Below are 20,520 nucleotides of genomic sequence, written 5' to 3' on the forward strand. Positions count from 1 at the left end.
AATGCCCTATGTTAATCAATATAAGAATACATTAATTATTTCTCATTAATGTAAATTATGAGAGGTGATTTAAAAAATATATAATAAATATTTATTGAAATATGTGATTTTACTTATATTAAAAAAAAGCAAAAAGTGAAGAACTAAATCACATATAAGTCAAAAGTTAAGGAATTAAATTGTCACAAGTCATAATTAAAAAACTGAATTATATATGAGTTAAAAATTGAAGGATTAAAAAAAATTAATTTTTTTTCAAAAAAAACTCATCTTCCTTTATTTTTTATGCAGTTTATTAAAATATGTGATTTATATTTTAATATAATATAAATTCGACAGATAAATATAAATTAATTGGAAAAATTAAATTATTTATAAGTCATAAATTATTGATGTAACTTGCTTCAAATTTTCAATTTTGATGAGGAAAAATGTGCAGTTCCCTCTGAAAATATAAGTATATAATAATTCATATTATCATTTTTTTATACTTTTATCCCATTAGAAAAATAAAAAATCACAGTAACGGACAATTTGATTTCCCCCATAGAGACGAAATACCCATTTTATATATATATATATATATATATATATATAATCCTATTAGTATCAGCTATCGGCCTATCGCTTTCAAAGCAGCTATTATTATTATTATTATTATTATTATTATTAAAATGCAGGCTATAGTATTTTTAAACTCCAAAAAAAAAATAAAGAAAAGCATAACCTTAGATCTCTTTGTTTTACTCACATTTTACTATTGATCCCTATAAAAAAATCTATAATATCAAAAAAAATAAAAATATAGAAATTTAAAATACCAAAAAAAAGCAGAAAAACTTATAATAAGATTTGAGTAAAGTATAAAAATTTAAAATTATATTTTTAAAAAAATTAAATTACGTCATAGGACAATATAGGAGCTTTATAAAATATTATTTACTTTAACAGCAGTGAACTTTTAATCTTTTAATTTTATATGAAATTTTATTTTGCTCTCTTAATTTTATAAAATGTGTTTTTAATCATTTAATCATAACAATGTTAATTTTATTAGCAAATTTTTTTTACATGAAACATTTAATATTGAAAAAAAAATTTTAAACATTGGCATATTAAGTTTAATTTTTTAAAATGACAATAACTAGCAAAACATAACTATTATTTTAAATTAATAATGTTAGGATTAAAGTATTAAAAAATATTTTATAAAATTAAGGAATTAAATTGAAATTTTATATAAAATTAAAAAAAATTGAATGTATGTCTTAGCCGTTTGTTTTTCATTAAAACATTTCCCAGTTATTTGAAATAACTGCGTGGCTTGTCCAGGCACAGTTCGATAAAATTTGGCAATCATGATTTTATAAAAGAGAATAAATTAACTCTATCAATGGAGAGCGTGAATTATAAGTCTATCCGCAGCATCAATGCTTTTTCTTCTATTTTATTTTAGCAATTTTCCAAGATTCTAATTATTAACTCATCCATGGAGAGCGTGAATAACGAGTCTATCGGCAGCATCACTGCTTTTTCTTCTACTCTATTTTAACAATTTTCCAAGATGCTAATTAATAAATTCAGAGGTGTTTGTTAAACTAATTAAGAAAGTTAAATCAATTTATTTTAAAATAGTGAGTACAAGTCTGGAAATATGTAATTGTATTAAATAAATATAATTCTATTAAATAAATATATTCCTCAAAGCATCCATATTAGATTAGTTTGAGCAGAAAATGATAACATCTCAAGTTTCCCAAAATAGCAGATATGAAATTAAAAAAAAATGTTAGTTAATGAATTACAGAGTACATAATGATCTTTTTAAGTTTAATTGTAACTGTGATTGGTAAGTTAGTGAGTGAGTGGTCAAATAAATGAACTAATTTATGATAAAACATGAGAGGACCAAAAATTTACATTATCCGTATTAGTTTAGTTTTATCACATTCCATAAAAATAATTCTGCATAAAGTTTAGCAATACAACAATATATGAAAATAGATTATAGCATACATAGAAAAAAAAAATAAGTTAAAAAAAAAAAGAGACCTGGCTTCCGACCACCATCACGACAAGAATAAAATTATTTAAAATAAATTTGAATAGTTTGGAATTAAAATTTTTTATTTTTATTTTATATTTATTAAAATAAAAATTTATAAAATTAAAAAAATTTAATAATTCTAATTCATCACTAATCTAGACATTATAGATTTAATCTTTCCGTTCTAATTTAATATTAAAATATTTATGATTTTTATAAATTAGTTATCCAAATATGCTCTAAACAATATAGGTTTAATATTAAATTTGGACATTTACATTAAGTTTAAACTATTAAGATTGATGATCCAGTAAATTTATTAAAAAACTATAATTTTTGTAAAATTTTATTTTAATAAATGTAAAATAAAAATAAAAAATTTTTAAATCTAGCATGATGCAAAGAAATGGCAGTGAGAGGGCTACTCAAAGAAGAGAAGGTAGCCTAAAAAAATGTGGGAGTCCTTTTCTTCCTCTTGTTTTATTTTGTAATTTTGCTTTTGTTTTTGTTTTGTTTCGTTTCATTTTTTTTATTTTATTTTATTTTATTTTTTTGGGTTGAGAGGGCGGAGATCAATAAGGGAGTGTTTTTTATTAGCACATAAATGAAATGAAATGACATAAGAGAGTTAGTTAGAAGTTTCATGGCAGGCTAACAGTCAACGTCTAACCGTAGCCCAACAACCACGCTCCTACCTCCTTTTTTTAATATTATTTTTAAGAAATAATTGAATTTGAAATCCTCCGTCCCTTATTTCTATCTATCCATATATTGTGTTTACTAAAAGACATTAGCCATTTTTACAATTAAAAATTCCAAATTAATGTACTAGTTAACGTAACAGTTCAAAAAATTTTGAATGGAAAAAAATACAAATATGGAATTGGAATATCGACAATAACTAAACATTAAAACTTCTTAATTACCTAAGCATTAAAACCTCTTAATTAAATAAGAAACTAAGTAAAGAAAGATAGAATCAAGTATAGCTACTTGCATTTTTACAATTACTTTTGAGTAAATGAGATGCTAGAATAATTTCAAATTTGAAAACTATAGGTCAATATCCTTGGAAACATTTCAAATTAAAGTAAGCAAGATCATGAAAACATGAAAAATAGTGTGAGCATTAAAAACAAGTCAAAGAGAGAGTAAAAGAGTCATTTTGCTAAAACAGAGCAATGCATCATTGCCAAACTTGCAATCTATTGTGGCTTGTGATATAAAGACAACTCATCATGACCAATAAGTACTTTCATTATTACCAATAGGTTGTAATAGTGCAAAATGATGTCAATTAAAATCTAACTTTTTGAAGTACCTAAATTTTTGGTTAAACCTCTTATTAAAGTGATCCAAGGATCCACATACAGACAATTAAATATTTCAATTAATGGCTCTGGTTTCACCTCAATTTAATACCAAATGAAGATTTTGAAACACTTGAGGCTATATCATATTTGTCACGCTTGCAACATATCAATTAAGTGTTTTCCCTCCGTATTTAACAGTTAGCAAAACAAGACTTACCATATATCAATAATTATTCATATATTTTATACATTTTTACCTCCATATCCGTAGCTTTTTAGCACTTATTTTAGTATATTTGGGAATAAATTGGCCATATTTGTGATTAGAAGGCAAATGAATGTTTTTAGGAAATCACTAGGATTCATTGCAAATACTGTAGGATTTTACTGAATATTATTTTTAATTCCTAAAAATACATTTTTCCATTGAATTCTTTCATTCCATGGTGTAGGTGGCTACTTGGAAAAGAGAAGAAACAAGAGGAATAAATTGGGAAATTTTCTTTCTCCTATTTTCTTTTCTTAGTTAATTTTTATTATTTTCTCCTCCATTTGTTTTTCACCATTTTCCCATAACTTCCAGATCTGAAAATAAATTTCTTCCTCCAAAATATTAAACATTCACTTGTACAATCATCTTGATTTTATCTTCTTTTCTTTTTTCAATAATCACACACTCCCCTTTCTAAAATACTATTAGTTTATTTTATTGAAATCATTCTTTCATTTTTCAACCCATTTCTTCTACAAATTATTCACCGCCACTTCATTTTCTTTCCTTTTCAATCACATGCCTTCTACTTGCCATTTTGAATTCTCATGATTAGATTTAGTTGATTCTCTTTCAAGAATTTAGCAGCGTCTTCTCCTGTCCAATTCCAAAATAAAACAGAGAATCAGAAGTACTACACATCGGATCTCATTCCCAATGAGATTCATTCACTTCCAATCCACTACTCCTCCATCTTCTATTCACGCATGACTTCATTGAGATTTTTGTAAAGCCTAATCACCAAATTTGCAATTCCTTTTTCATGATCAACACAACTCTAGGTAGGAGTTGCAATTGCTCGCTCCACCATCTTTGTCTTTCTTCATCTCTCTCCTCTAGTTCTCATCCATTTTCCACTCAAACATACTTTAGATTGTATCATTCTACTCCTCTCTTCATGCATAGCAAAACTCCTATCAGTTCTTCATTTCTTTCCATTCTTGAGGTGCAAGGGCAGAGAGTCTTCTCTTCCATGGCTATAGTACTTTGCTTCGTTGATGGTGCATTAATGATTCAAGATATGTATGGCTGATCTTTCAAGTTTCCTAAAACGATGAATGTAACATTTTAAACTTTTAATCTAGGAAACCAATTGCTAATAAAGGATAAATTAGTAATTAGTAGATTAATAATGATTTTAGATAGTGAATTGATGTTTATGTTATTGGGTTGATGTGTGAATAAGATTGGGTGGTGGAACGGCGGTTCGAAGTAGAGCGTGCGAGCAACAGTAAGATTTTACTTAATGTGCCACATGCCACAACATGTGATGCATGTGTTGCGATGCATGACACAATTTAGATAAAGCCTACATGGTGGCTCATGAAATAAAGGAGAGAAGGAGGAAAAGAGAACAAAGGAAAGGAGAAATAAGGTGGACTCTGCTAAGGCATAGGTTTTCAAAAGATTGAAAATTAGTTCTAAATAGTGACTTGCTAAGCTTTATACTACCCTATGCTTCATTTTTATCTTAATTTCTCTTAGTTGGAGATATAGAGAAATTGAATGGGGGAATTTTGAGGGGTTAAATTTTGGGTAAATAATTGAAAAGGGGCTTTTAGGTGCAAAGCTAAAGTTTTAAGACTAGTTTGAATTGGCCTAAATTAAAAGGTTAGAAAGAGTAAAAATGCTTGTTAATTGTGTGAAAAGGGTTTTTTAGTCATTCTATTGACTTAAGCGTGTATGATAGTGGTAAATGAATTAAGTAAACCCTTAAAGTATAAATGGTATAAGTGTAAGTGCTAAGTAATGTGACTTAGCCAGAGTTAATATTTTAGATTGAGTTTAGGACATAACTGAAGGCACTTATTATGTAGATTTAGTCATTTGTGATTGCTTGTGGAAATTTACAAATTACACGGTGCTACAGTACAAACAACATCCCTTGGTAAAAAAAGGTATAAGATAACTAGACAAATTCTTCTATTAATTACGTTGTAAATAATTTTATAAGTTATTTATGTAATTTATTTATATTATGATTTCTAAGTTGTGAAAAGTGGTCCATGTAATGCATGTGACAAATAGTGCATAAGTGAGCGTGTGTTACTGATGCTTATGGTGCCGTGAAACGTGTAGGACAGTAATGCTTGAGTGTATGTGTTATGTTGCATATGTGTATGCATAAGAAGTGACACCTTGGTCTAAAGTAAATGCTTGTGGCCTTGCTTTTTGTAAGGTTAGGAAGTTTTGATTGCCCAGAGCATTGATTGTGATCTACTAGTGGGACTTAGGAGTGCATGAGTATTTATATGTGTTAGAATTAAGAGTTCACCTTGTGAAGTTGTGTTGACCATAATCCTAGCGTATGTGACACCTATACCACGTGTACCATAGTCAACAGGCATGGAAGGCAACTCCTTGTCACTTTGTGAGTTATTGGTAGGGGGAGGATTAGATACCATGCTGATTAGTTAGGGGGAATCTATAGTCCAGAGGTGGTAAAGAGGTGTTAGCCTTACTTCTTCTACTAATGGTGAGCTTGGATTAACTAAAGAGGTTTTGTAAATAGCCTATAAATTTAGTCAAGAGTTATAGAGGTTTAGTGGATATTAATAAAACATATTCATTTTATTTGTGCATTGCATATAACTTATATTAGTGTTATTGTGAAAATGCTACTACTTTATCCTTTGTCTTTAATTTTACTTGTTAATCATTCTGAGTTTATTCAAATTAATGGGGTGTATGTCTTATTCCGTTACTTCATACTTTAGGTGCTGAGAGTATTAAGAGGCTGAGAAAGGAGATGCATGAAAAGTAATTGCATTACTGAAATTGTAATGCTACTCTTTATCAATGAATGTATATTTGAATATTAAGTGTGAGGTTCCCAACTAGGATGCATACATGTGTATTTTGCTTTGGTGACTTACTTGTACTATTTTGTGTGCATCTCCACCATTTATGTAAATATGATTATGTGGGCAGCTTCGATGCTAATACAAGCAAAGGTGTACATGTATGATTTTGTGAAATTCTGTCTCATAACTTGTGATAAGTGATAATTTCCTAGCTTGTGATGCCTAAAATGTAGGTATAGCATCCTAAATTTTTAATTTGGGAATTTTCAATGTTTATAAGGGTATTTTAGTCAAATTAAGTGGATTTTTAGTTAATAGAGTCTTAAGAAGACTAATTCAGCTAATGGATCCTTGGATAGCCTTAAAAGAAGGCTAGATCAAAGTAAGAGCGGGCCATGGCACGGAGAAAGATTCAAAATAAGTGTAAATTTCTCTGTGTCATGCACAGCGGTACATGTACAAATTTCTGCTTTTATCAGATTACGAAATCAAATGGAAAATGAGAAGTAGGAAAGAGAGATCGCAAGGTGGCGATAGTAGATGATCGATCAGTGTTAGGGCTTAACCTTGGGAATACTTTGGAAGTATTTGGAGCAAGATTTAGCTTTGGGTAAGCTTCCTTCACTTCTCCCTCACCTTTTATGAGAATTTTCTAATAATTTAGGTTTTTTTGGGCTATGATTTCATGTTTTCTTGGGTAATGGCTAAACCCATTGCCTTAGTTAAGGTCTTGGAGAGTTAAATCAAGCCTCTAAAACTATATTTATGGACTTCATAAAGATTTGGAGTTGTTCGTTAGGGTTTGGATAAACCCTATATAGAAATTGGATGATTAAGAGTAATATGGGTAATATAATGGTGTTATTTATGTGTTGGGATAATGCAGTGTGTTGGAAGGATTGTTGGGGCTAAATTGAGGTTTTGAGCACAATAAGTACTCCTAGTTGTACTATAAATAGGGTGATTTGTGAGAAGATTTGACAATTAAGTGTTTAATTGTGTAGATTAACCTTTGATTGAGCATTATGGTATTAGTGGATGCGTGTGAAGCCGTTAGTTGACCACGGTAACCCTTTTAGTGACAAAAATGTTGACATAACTGAATTGTCTAATCTCTCTTTTTGTGTGTTTGGATGGCAGTGTGTAAATTTTAAACTTAATGTTTTGGTTTGGTATTAACATAGTAATAATATGAAATTATGATTGTGAAGTTATGTGAAATAGAATGAAAACCTATTTTAATGCTTTTGTATTTGAAAAGCTAAATTCTATTTTTATGTATAATTACTTGTGAAATTTTATGGTTTATGTGAAAATAAGAAATTATGCTGAATGACATTTTATGGATATGTGTTGGATGTTTTAAGCGTATTTGGCATGATTATTGTGAGAGGGTGAAAGTTTACCTTAGTGTGTTGTCGAGACATTATTTGAAAATCTATATGATACACTAGCATTGTGAAGGCCTAATGCTTAGTATTATATTGCTTGGAAATCCTAGTATTACAAGTGGTAGGTTGGGCATTGTCATCCCTAGTAATTGTGGACTAGGGGATTTGTGGTCTCTAGTGGGCAAAGGTGCTCTTGGCCGAGGCTACCTCCTACTAATGGTGAGCTTAGACTAGTCCAATCACAGGGACTTAGTTCTATTGAATTATCAGCCCATAGATTTATTCGAAAGATATAAGGAGGATATAAGGTGGTGTGTTGACCATGCATATCATTCCATAACCATATGTGTGAATTTATGAGACATATTATATGAATTATTATGCTACTTCACATATGCACAAACTATTCTCACACATGAGTAGTTGATTAGACTATTTAGTTACTGAGTCCTCAACTCACCTCATGGTTACATTTTTATAGCTGAAGGCTTCAATAAGAGCAAGGAAAAGGAAGGTGCAACCAAGCATCGAGGGGACTAACTCTCAATTGTATAGTCCTTTCACTTATTTTGGGTTTGTAATGAATATTATATGCATATGCCAATTTTAGACATATTTATATAATTTTGGAACGTACTTACATGATTTCTATTGTCACTATGGGTATCTCGGCCTGGGTTTGGTGTGTCTGTGTTGTAATGGCTGTGAGAGGTTGAAATACTAGTGCAAGCATTAGTTTTGTATTGATTTATATGTTAGATTGGCCAGTAGATTATTTATGAGGAATTGTTACCCCTTGCGGAATTTATGTTGAAAATGGGGTTTTGGTGGCCAATTTTTATTTGAACTGTTATGGTTGTGATTTAAATGTTTAAATAAGTTATTTGTAGTTTATTTGAATTAGGTCAAGTGGTTTCATAGCTATTGGCATTTGGTTTGGGAGTTTGGGGTACCATGGTAGTATTTTTGAAAGAAAATGAGCCATTTTGGGTTCATATCCAAATCTCATTTGACTCAGTGTTTAGATATGGGATGTAACATCCTTGATTTTAAATTAAATTAATTAAGCTCAAATAGACTAATTAAGTGTATTAATGAGGTGTGTGGCTAGAGAGGCCTAATGGGCATGTTTGGTCTCAATTTCATATCTAAGCGTGGGTTCGAAAGAGAATCAGGTCACTTAGGAATGGAAGAGAAAGAATTTTTGAAGAAGTGATTATGTGCCACACTCCACGGCTTGTGGATAAGCCGCCGCGATGCATGTGTGACAACACTCCTGGTAGAGGCTCTCTGTGACATGCACCGCAGCGTATTACGTATATTAAGTCACAAAACTAGAGTAAAAGAGAAGAGAAAAACAAAGGAAATTAAGAGAGAGATGAATGAGCTAAGCTAGGGCTTGAAGAAACTGACTTGTCGGAGTAATTTGAAGCTCATAAACACTAAAGGTAAGCTTCTTTACTTAAATCTTTCTCTCTTCTTCCATTTTCTTAATGGTAGAAGTTACGGTTTGATTGATAATGGTGATTTTCAATCCATAGAGGCTATGGGTCCGAACCCATTTACTTAAATAAAGTTAATAGGAGTAGATTGAGTTAAATAAATTTAGTATTTATGATTTTATGATGATTGGTAGTTGGAGGACATTAAATATCCAAAATTCTCATAAATATGGTGATTGGAAACAATGTGGTTCCATTAATGACCATTTAAGAACCCAATGTTATTAATGAAGGTTAAAGGAAGCCAAGAAATTTTATGGATACTTTTACATGAGTCAAGAATAAATCTTGAGTGTTAAGAAATATTGAAGTGTTAGTGAAAAATAGCTAAAATATGGATATTGATGTTTTTCATAGTGAATGCTTTTAGAGTAACTACCTTTGACACCATTTAAGCTTATTGGACGCTTTGCGAGTAAGTAATTAAGGGGTGAAACCTTTGACCTCTGAAAAGTTTGAGGTAGCCAAGAGAATTCTATCTTGTACTTTTGTGTGTTTATTAGTTTATGGATTTATAATTGATAATTGAAATGTGTAAATTGAAATGAAATGCAAGTATGGCTTAATTTGTTAGAAAATTTACTAGATTAATTTTGTGAGTTTTATGCCTTATGATGTGAAATTTTTTGAAAACAATATTGGTGGGTTTTCATATTATGTTTATTGAGAGTTCAATGACTTTGTGATTTGAGAGGTAATATGAATCTTTGTTTATGAGAGATTTAATGATGTTTAAAATGCTGGAGTTCAATGATTTTGAAAGTATGAGGTACAATAATTAAGAAATTGGAGTTCAATGATTTATTTGGGTTGAAGTTCAATGAAAATGTGTTTAAAAAGTCCAATGATTTGTGTAATGATGAAGTTCAATGAAATTGATTATGTGAAGTTCTATGAATTGTATAAAGTGTGAATTCTTGCATGAATATGCATTGCATGATCTTAAGGGGCAGGAGTTTACTTAGGAAGAGGTGTAAGTGATAAAATCTATGTGGTAAGGCCCTATCTATATGATGGTTCACCGAATTAATTATATCTATATTGTCTCACTTGTTCAATAAGGGACTGTCCCACTAGTTCAATGAGCTACTCGAACTTAGATAGCTCTCCACTGGTTTAATGAGAAAGCTAATCTAGGGTGTATGATACCCCATAGTATAAGAAATGGGGGAAATCGTATTTCATAAATGAGTTGGGTGCACCTTGGCTGGGTAATTCTCTCACAAGTGTTTAGGCTAGGGAAGTCATGGAATATAGACTATCTTATTGTGTTATAGCCCATGGTTTCATGTCAAAGAAATAAGAAGGATATAAAGGAGGTGTGATCATGCACGTAATGAGTAAGGGCACATGGTTGTCTATATTATGACCTTGATTATGGTAATCGTGAGTTGAGTCTTAATTACTTCCAATTACCTGTCAATGACTTGTATGACCAACTCTCTTGATATAGAAAATTGCTATAAGTACTATTTTCCCAATTTTCTATTATGCTTAAAATTGTGGATGTATATTCTTAAATGTTTTAATTACCTGGTTTTAAGAATTATTTATATGCCACTTGCGTTATATACTAATTGACATGCATTAGCATGGGTTAGTCAGACCTTGGTTACTAAGTGTTGTATTTACCTCACTATCTTTAATATTACAGGGCATAGCTTAAGAGGTATGGATAGAGGAAAGCATTTAAAGGCTTAGGATCGTGATCCTATTGTAGTAGGCCTCTTTATTGAGTATTAATATGTATATGACAATTTCAATTGTCAATTAGGAATCCTCATTTGATCCTTACTTGCATTATGTGAATTGTAAATTGTAAGTGTATTTTAGACCTTAGGGGGTGAGTTGATGATATATATTAATTGTGATAGGGCCAAAATACTAATGCAAGTAAGGTTAGAGCATATTATGAGATGATTATGGAGTACTTGATGAAAATTGTGGTAAACTCCCCCTGGTATGTTTTTGAGATTAAGGGGTTGAGTAGTAAAAATTTGATCTATGAGTGTTTCATGTGATATGGTGCATTGCACTAGTTAGTCATAATATTTTACATGTGGTCTAATTGGTGTTAGTGGCTATTGGCATTTTGATAAATGGTTTGGACACTTGGTTTTGTGAAAATTGTTGAAAAAGTGTAAGTTTTGAAAAGTGTGTCTAATGTTTGGTTTAGAAAGAATTTGAATCTAAAACCAATGCTATTAGTTAGAGCTCGAAAAGAGCTTTTGTAGACATCTAGTTCACATCAATCAAACGCGGATGGAGATTTGGGATGTATCGGAAGTTGCCCCTAATGTTGTCAAAGTGATAGCAGAACTAACTATCAAAATTCGTGCAATTACACCGCGACGCATGGTACCACGAGTTGTGGCGCGTGTCACAAAGGTGAACATGGCATAGTGCATGTTTAATGAGTCGCAGTGCACACCTCAAAATTTTTCAGAAATTTTCTTGTTTCAAATTCTTAAACAAATGCACTTACTTCTATAATGATCCCATGCTTCTGCATATTTATGAAACTCTGATTTATCTAATTGTATGACTTTGAAAATGATTTTAATTTTGTAAACTTGGGATCCCCATTTTGCTAACTATTGAAAGTTGGTATTATGTTAATCACTATAATCTCATTTCCTATTTACTTAAGAGTTGGAGTAATTATGGTTTTAGAAGTAGAAGGATATTACAAGGGACAAGTGCTAATAGCTAGGTGGCTTTAAGAGCTACTTGTGGACACTTGAATCAGATGTCGGACGGCAAAATGAGATGCTCTGAAAGTTAGCCTGGAGAGTTATCATGACAGCAATTTACTATTATGATAGGGCACACATGCCATGGTGTACTGTCTATCGAGTCACGATGCAAGGTACAGAGAGGGGGAATTCCCTTTATGTAGTCCACCGTGGCAGATGATATATTGCACCGCGACACAATATACCTGTATGGATAAATATATATTGTTGCTTATTTTATGGCAAGATTGATTTCTTATGCTTCCGTTGTCTTATTTACTTGGTTTTAAACCATAGTTTGAGCTTAAATGATTTTAAAAAGGGCTTTTCTCGGGATCCCATTTTCTCAAACATTCTTTAACCCTTGTGTTATGATGACTATTTGTCTTAAGATTAGACTAATCTCGGTTATCATAACAGTGTTTTGTGTTTGGTGTTCTGTGAGTTTGATAATGTCAGGGATAACATTATAGTAGGTACCTACGTAAAGCTAGAGGTGTTTATTAATGAGCAATGTTTGCAAATGCTAGGTGTTCAACTTGTTCCGCTAACGTACATATATGTATATGTGGTGATATATGTATGTATATGAACCTTGACTATAAGATAAAACTTAGCCCCATGTGTACAAGTTAGACATATGTGAGTGGAATAAGTATATAAGTATACAGGTGCTAATATGTGCAATTGTGCATTATGTTTTCTTATATAAGCTCACATGTGAAAAGTAGAGGTCAAATCATATATATGATGTGTGATATATGATATTATGTGCCAATCAGGTCTGTTTAGTTCTTTTAGACTTAGTTTAAGGCCTAAAGTGGTCTAATGAGGCCAACTGTTGAATTGGAACACTTAGGCTCTATTTGGTTGGGGAAAAAGGAAGGGGAGGGGAGGGGCTCTCTTTCCCTCATTTGGTTAAAAAAATTTAGAGGGGAGGGGAGCCAAAATTTCCCCTCCCTTCCCCTCCCCCTCCCCTCCTATTATTTTAACTCCTTCCAAATGGGGGTTTGTTAGAAGGGAGCTAAATTTATTGACTAATTTACCCTCATAGTTTTTATTATATTCTCCTATTACCTTAGAACAAAATAAGCTCATAGACACAACGCATTTTTACATCCTCAGTTTTTCCAGAGTAAAGAGGGACTGGAGTATTCTCGTCCCGCAGATCCTCATCTTCTTTGATTCTCGTGATCTCTTGCTATGTGTCTTGTCTAGAGTGTTTGGAGCTCTCGTCGTGCGTCGTCCCATCGGATTCTTTGAAGCTCCTGTTGTGCGTCGTCCCATTGAACTGTGAGTTATACCCTACTCTGTCACCCTTTTTTGAACTTTGCTTAGTTATGGATCTTCTATTTCTCAGTGCATTTTGATTGATTTGTTTTGAGATTCATTCTAAGTACACGATCTTTGCTTTCGATCTGTCGCTTCATCCTGTTTTGATTCACAACTACTTGCCAATCAGATTCACAGCTTCTCAAGTTCTCGAGGCATTCTGAAGCTTTTGCTGCTTTTACTTCCCAAGCATTTTGCAACCATCCTCTTCTTACACATTTTGCTCCACTAAGGTTTGGCTTCTTCCATTCTTGCTTCTTTCATTCCTACTCTCTTTACTTGATCAATTGGCATGGGTTGATTCAGCATTTTGATAAATAAAAAATTTTTGTTCATCAATAAATTGAATTATGCCCTTAACTAACTAATTTGATATCAAATTTTAGGCCTTCCATTCATAGTGTTGTGAATATGTGATTATTATAATACCTGATATTGTTTTAAAGAAATCAATTCAATTGAGTTAAAATAGAGTGTCTTATTTTCTTTGATCACTTGTCTCTTAGTTTTACTTTGAGGATAAAGTGTAGAAATACTTTCAATATGATAAACCAAGGTCTGATTTCCCAAGCATGTCTTTAAAACTAGGTTCTGATTTGCATTGAGATTGTATGTATATATGTATATTTGGATGAGTGTGTAATAAAGTTCACTTACATTTGCATTTTTTGCTAATGAAACTGAATCTTCTACCCTTATTTATGATAATTATTGCTTGTTTATTGATTTGTATTATGCTTTTTTGTTACTTTGTTAGATGAGCAAGGAACCTACATATTTTTCACTGGTGCAACATTGGTTTGAATTGTGTCGAAGAGCACTAGCTCTTGTTGCTTGTGTCCTTGTAAAAGTATATGTAAGTGAGATGTGTTCAAAGAAAATAAATTACAGTTTGAGTAGTAAGAGAGAAATGGTGCGTGATGAAATAATGAGTCAAATTAGTGATTGTCTATCTAGTCGAAATATCATTAGAATGACTCCTAGAACTTTCTTAGAATTGTGTGGTACATTAGAAAGAAAGGTTAGCCTACAATCCATGCGATGGTCAAGTGTAGAAGAAATGGTTGCAAAAACTCTGTATATATTGACACACAATGTAAAAAATCGTGAAGTGAATTTTTGGTTTAGGCATTTTGGTGAGACAATTAGTCACCATTTTCATTATTGACTTAGAAAAAAAAATTTCTTGCTCAACCTAATGGCTTAACTATCCCTCCTGAAATTGAAAAAGATAAGAAATTCTTCCCATATTTTAAGGATTGTGTTGGTGCTATTGATGGAACATATATACGAGTCAAGGTACCTTCTTTAGATACTCCTATATACCATGGTAGGAAGGAATTCTTGACACAAAATGTGTTAGCAGCATGTACATTTAATCTAAAGTTTACTTATGTGCTCCCTAGATGGGAAGGTACTACATCTGACTCAAGAATCATTAAAAATGCATTAACACAAGAAGATAGACTTATAATTCTTGAAGGTAAATATTTTATCAATTTTGATAAAGTTTACATTTGTGATTGTAAAATTATTATAGTAATTATTTTCTTTTATGATAGGTAAATATTACCTTGTTGATACTAGATTCATGTTAATTAGAGAACTTATAACACCTCATTGGGAAGTCCACTGTCATTTGAAAGAATATTCAAAATGGAATCCACCCTTAAATTATAGAGTTATTTAACTTTCAACATACAAAGGTATGTTATGCCACTGAACGTGCTTTTGGTGTTTTGAAAAAAGGATTTGCCATGCTATCCAATGCAACTGAACCTACATATGGAATCAAGGCTCAAAAAATGATAATATATGTATGTTGCATTCTTTATAACTTCTTTGTGAGTATAGACCCTATTGAAGATCTTTTAAAGGAAGTTAATACTACCCTTGCAAGAGAAAACCATTCAAATGATAATAACCATGCTTAAAGAGGTGATGTAATGTCTACCTTGACATTATCAAAATTCACCATGCAATCACAACAAACAATCATAATTAGGAGCAAGGATTTGGTCCTAATATCACATTATATATATAAGGGTTAAAACTAATAATCTTTTAAAAATAATTGAGAAATATTTGGGATCCCATAAAAACCCTTTAAATTGATAGTTTGAGCTCAAACTTAATGATTTATAAAGGTATTGGAAGCATGGAAAAGTTTTGGGAAGCAAATCACTTTAAAATAGGGATAAAAATGTTATTTTTGAGTGTTTTGGTTCATGCGTCATAGCTCGTGGTCCGTGCGCCATGGCATGTGGCACAGAATGCCAAATTTTCTCACTGTACCGTGCGCCGTGGCTTGCGCAAAATGCGTCGTGGCACACGTGTCCATGACAGCTTTTCTAGACGAACTTTGAATGCACGCTATTTTCACATCCAATGTCCGATTAGAGTGATTCAAGCGCTCAAGCTAAGATTATTCAATAAGCTAACTAATGGTACAAGTTTCATTTCGATCCAACACTATATGAGAATTTTAGATACTCGGATGCAAAAGTCAATTTTTTAAAGAAATTTTCAACCATCCAAGTACCCAAAACTCATAACTTATATTATTAACCCATTGTAAGGCTTGAACCAAGTCCAATGGACCAAAATATACTTGAGTGACCAATCAAATACACAAAAACATACCAAACACTAAATTTGGCCACTCAATGGCCATTTCACGCAATATGGCCAAAATACTAAATCAACATCATATATGCTATTTGGCCTCTATTGCCACATAATACACTACAAATACATTGTCACCACATAGATAAAATATTTCTTGCACTTTTATTAGCATTTTAGCCCATCACCACAAAAATTACCACATATTCACCTCATATACAATATTAGGCTAAAATACACAACAACATAGTATGAAACAAGTGCAACCAATTAAAGTGATATGCATTCCTAGTTGGTAATATATAATATCATATAACAAGTTTATGTACACCACTCAAACCAAAATCGGGCATTACTATTCAATGTAGCAAATCTACTAGTCCTTGCCCAATTCCTTTTCCTGCCCAGTCTTAGAGGTAGAACCTGTAAAATGATAATCCACGGGGTGAGATAAAAATCTCAGTAACTAAGATAATCTACATTATTGATTAACAAGCCAAGTTATAAACAAGCATTAAAATAAGTAACATGATCACATCATATAAGATCACCACAAATTTGCATGCATGATCCTTAACCATCTGGTCCTCCAATACTCCCGACTGAACCAGTAGGTTATTTCACAGAACCAAACCACATGTATGGTCCCCAAGCTCACCATCCATGGTAGGACTACCCGGCCAAAGTGTCCTAAACACTTCTGGACTATTGTTTTCCCCTATTACAAGTAATTAGGGTGTCGTTACTCCAACACCGCATCCTACGGATGCTAAGGAGTTTAGTCTCCAACTCTGTACCCTTTTGGGTACTAAGGAGAGTAAGTCTCCAACACCACACCCATTTTCAGGCACTAAAGAGAGTAAATGCTACACCTGGCGTCCCGAGGTGCTAGCAATGCCATATGGACTTAATCTTCACTATCTTCACTAAGGTGACCTCCCACCCTCTAATATGTCACATTTCACTACATATCTCCACTTGACCATGCATAAACAACTTTTCAAGCCAATATAATAAATCTTACCATTACTTTAAAATTGTAGAATTTCACAAACCAATACTCTACTCATTTTCTAAAATAGTTAACCTTCAAAGAATTTATACATATATACTCAACAAATCATAAAAAAGCACTTGAGAATAACTTATACAATGTAATAAATAATGCAAATTATCTAGTTACCTCAACCCTTTTGTTACTAAAAGGGTTACCCGTGGTACTAAATTTCTTCTTATGTCAAGGTAAGTCTTCCCACACCATAATTTACATCAACAAGTACTATATATTAATTTTAAATTAACACAAGCACTATTAGCTAATAATAACCTCCCAATTCTCCCACTTCTCACTCAAATTCTCAACAAATAGACTTGTCAACATTAGAACTTGTTCACATCATCCCTTCAAGTCTCTTTCTAACTCTATCACAACATAAAACTCAATATCTCAACTTATCACAAGCACTATTAGCTAATACTCTTCCAAATCCCATGAAAAATGAGATGAAAAGGTAGAAGAGAAGGGTAGGAAACTTACCCAAGAGTTTGGAGACTCAAATGATCTTCAAAATCCTTCTAAATTGATGCCTTAGTAGTATCTAAAGTTGCCCCATTCGTGCTCTAGGTTTTCCACCCTAAAATTTGTCAATTTTTGATGATTCCTAAAAATTTAAGTTGCCTGCTTGCCATGTGTCGCTAAGTACACCACGCAAGCCGTGGCTCACGACGCAACGAGCAAAAACTTGATTTCGCTCCCCTCATTGCCTCCCGACTTGATCCGACTTTCATCCTATCTCAATTTAGAGCCAAATATGATCCAAAAATCCAATTAGCCACCCAAAAACATAATTAAATAAATTAATCATATTTTTAATTAATTTATCCCTTAATTAATCAATTTTTCTAGATTTGAAGTTTTAGGATGTTATAAGTGACAATAATGAGGCTACTTGAGGTGAACTTATTAGAGAAAATATAACCAATCAGATAAGGAAAGATTATCAGGAACATTTGGATGCTCTTGAGGATGAACTTGATGATTGAAATTTTATTTTCTCAATAAGTTAGAATCTGCTATATTATTATAGACATTGGAATATGTTGCATTATTACATTAACTTATATTGAGTTTAATTAAGGCTTGATCAGACATTGAAATTTCTTGTTTCATTAACTTTTATTTGCTTTGTATTATTTGTTTAGTTTGACATTGAAATTTGATTAGCTTTTCATATTGGGATGGGTATGACGTGATTATGTTGTTATGTGATAGGAAGGCACCAAACAATAATAAAGAGACATTGAACTAGACAAGATTAATGGATGATGCCCTCGTTGATGCTTTTATAAGTGAATATAATGAGGGCCACAAAGTTAATGGCACTTTTACTACTATAGCTTATGATAATATATGTAAATATTTGAGTTCTTTAGTCAATAAACAATTGACAAGGAAAAGGTGAAAAATTGATGGAAGACTTTAAAGAAAAACTTTTTAGATGTCTATGACATTTTTAAAAGTTTGAGTAGGTTCACTTGGAATTGAACAACTCAAGTATGGGATGCTGAGCCTGCAGTTTAGGATGCACTAATTGAGGTAAATTTCCTACATATGCATTGATTATATTATGCTTTTGTAATTTCCTACATATTCATGGCTATACTTGTTTAATGGTCTTTGAAAATGGAAAAGTGTACATTTGCAATGGAATTGCTTTTTACCAAATCAATTCAACATCTATTTCACTTGTTTTCAGGCTAAACCTAAAGCAATGTTGTGGAGAACTACTCCTTTTCTAAACTATGAAAAAATGATGATATTATATGGAGTAGATAGAACTAATAGAGACAAGAGGTAGAGAGCACGTGAGTGAAGAAAGAGACGTTGTTCTTGAGAAGAAGTCACTGAAACTATCAATGATATTAACAACCTTGTCTCACAAAATAGAGCCATAATTAATATTGAAATTGATGGACAAGAAAACTCACTTGACTAAGAGCACTTACCTACTATTAATAGTGCATGTAGCAAGAAGACAAAGAGGGTGTCTAAGGAGAAGGAGGCTAGTCTAAATGAGTTGACAAGAGCAGTGTTAGCTATGGCTGAGGCAATTCAACAAGGAAATATGATTATAGGACAAAGTTTCAAAAAGGTGCCACAATTATCAGGTGAAAAAATTTGGAAAACACTTGAAGAGTATTGGATTGATGCTATAAGATTACCTGATAGATATTAGTTTCTCATGGTTAATAATGATAGGCTTAGAGCAGCAACTCAATGTCTAGCATCAGTACGGAAGGAAGTGATAATGAGGGTGTTTTATAGTTCTAATTAGATGATGACTTTTATTGATAACTTTTGTATATTTTGTTAGCTAAATACTCAAAATATGGTTCTTGACCATTATCAATTATTTTTGAATATTTTGTTAGATGCTCAATATGATGCTCTTACTCAATTTATTTTGTTATTAATGATGACAATTATTGCTCAATCGTTATTAAGGACTAGCATTGTTTTGTGCAATTATTAGAGGTATAAATATAAGAGGAAGAGCTACCCATTATCTTGTACATTTATTAAAAATTTCTTCTTTTTACCGGTCCCAAGCCAGGGTAAAGGAGGAGGGTTGTGTTAAGCTATCAACAACTAATGTAAAACTTTATTGAATCTATCATGAACATGGACAATAGATGTTACAATGTTAATGCTAGGTCGTTGCTTGTAAGTAACGTGCTGCATGGCTCGAGTACAGTGATAAGTGAGTTAGAGCTGTTGCATCGACGCCCGGATGTAGTATTTAATGAGCAAGGGCTACCGCATCATTCTGGACATGTGCAACTAAAGAGGTTAGTCCATGAGAGCAAAATTAAATTTAGTACTTGGAATGGTGGGATATTAAATTGTAAATCTGTAGAGGTTGTACGGGTTATGATTCAAAGGAAAATCAATATCCTTTGCCTGCAAGAAATAAAATGGCATGGAGAAGAAGCTAAGGATATTCAAGGTTTTAAACTTTGGTATACAGGAAAAGTAAGTGCACGGAATGGAGTAGGCATCATTATGGATAAGGAATGGAAGAAGAACGTTGTAGAAGTTAGCAGAATTGAAGATAGAATTATTTCCTTAAAAATGATAATTGGACGTGAGACTGTTAATATTGTTAGTGCTTATACACCTCAAGTCGGGACAGAAGCTAGTCTTAAGGAATTATGTTGGGAGGATATGGAGGAGTTGATTTAACACATACCATAAAGTGAAATGATTTTTATTAGAGGAGACTTTAATGGGCATGTCGGGAGGGAGGCTGGTCAGTATGCGAGGGTGCATGGTGGTTTTGGTTTTGGAGAGTTAAACAATGAAGGACAAACTCTTCTTAATTTCTTATTGGCATATGATTTTAAAATTGCCAATACTTGTTTTAAGAAGAAAGATGACTATCTCATTACTTACAAAAGTGGAGTCTCAAGGTCATAGATTGATTTTCTTTTGGCTAGGAA

Source organism: Prosopis cineraria, unplaced genomic scaffold (assembly GCF_029017545.1).
Source record: "Prosopis cineraria cultivar Desert tree isolate PC_DT_omini unplaced genomic scaffold, ASM2901754v1 PC4, whole genome shotgun sequence".
Taxonomy (NCBI): Eukaryota; Viridiplantae; Streptophyta; class Magnoliopsida; order Fabales; family Fabaceae; genus Prosopis; species Prosopis cineraria.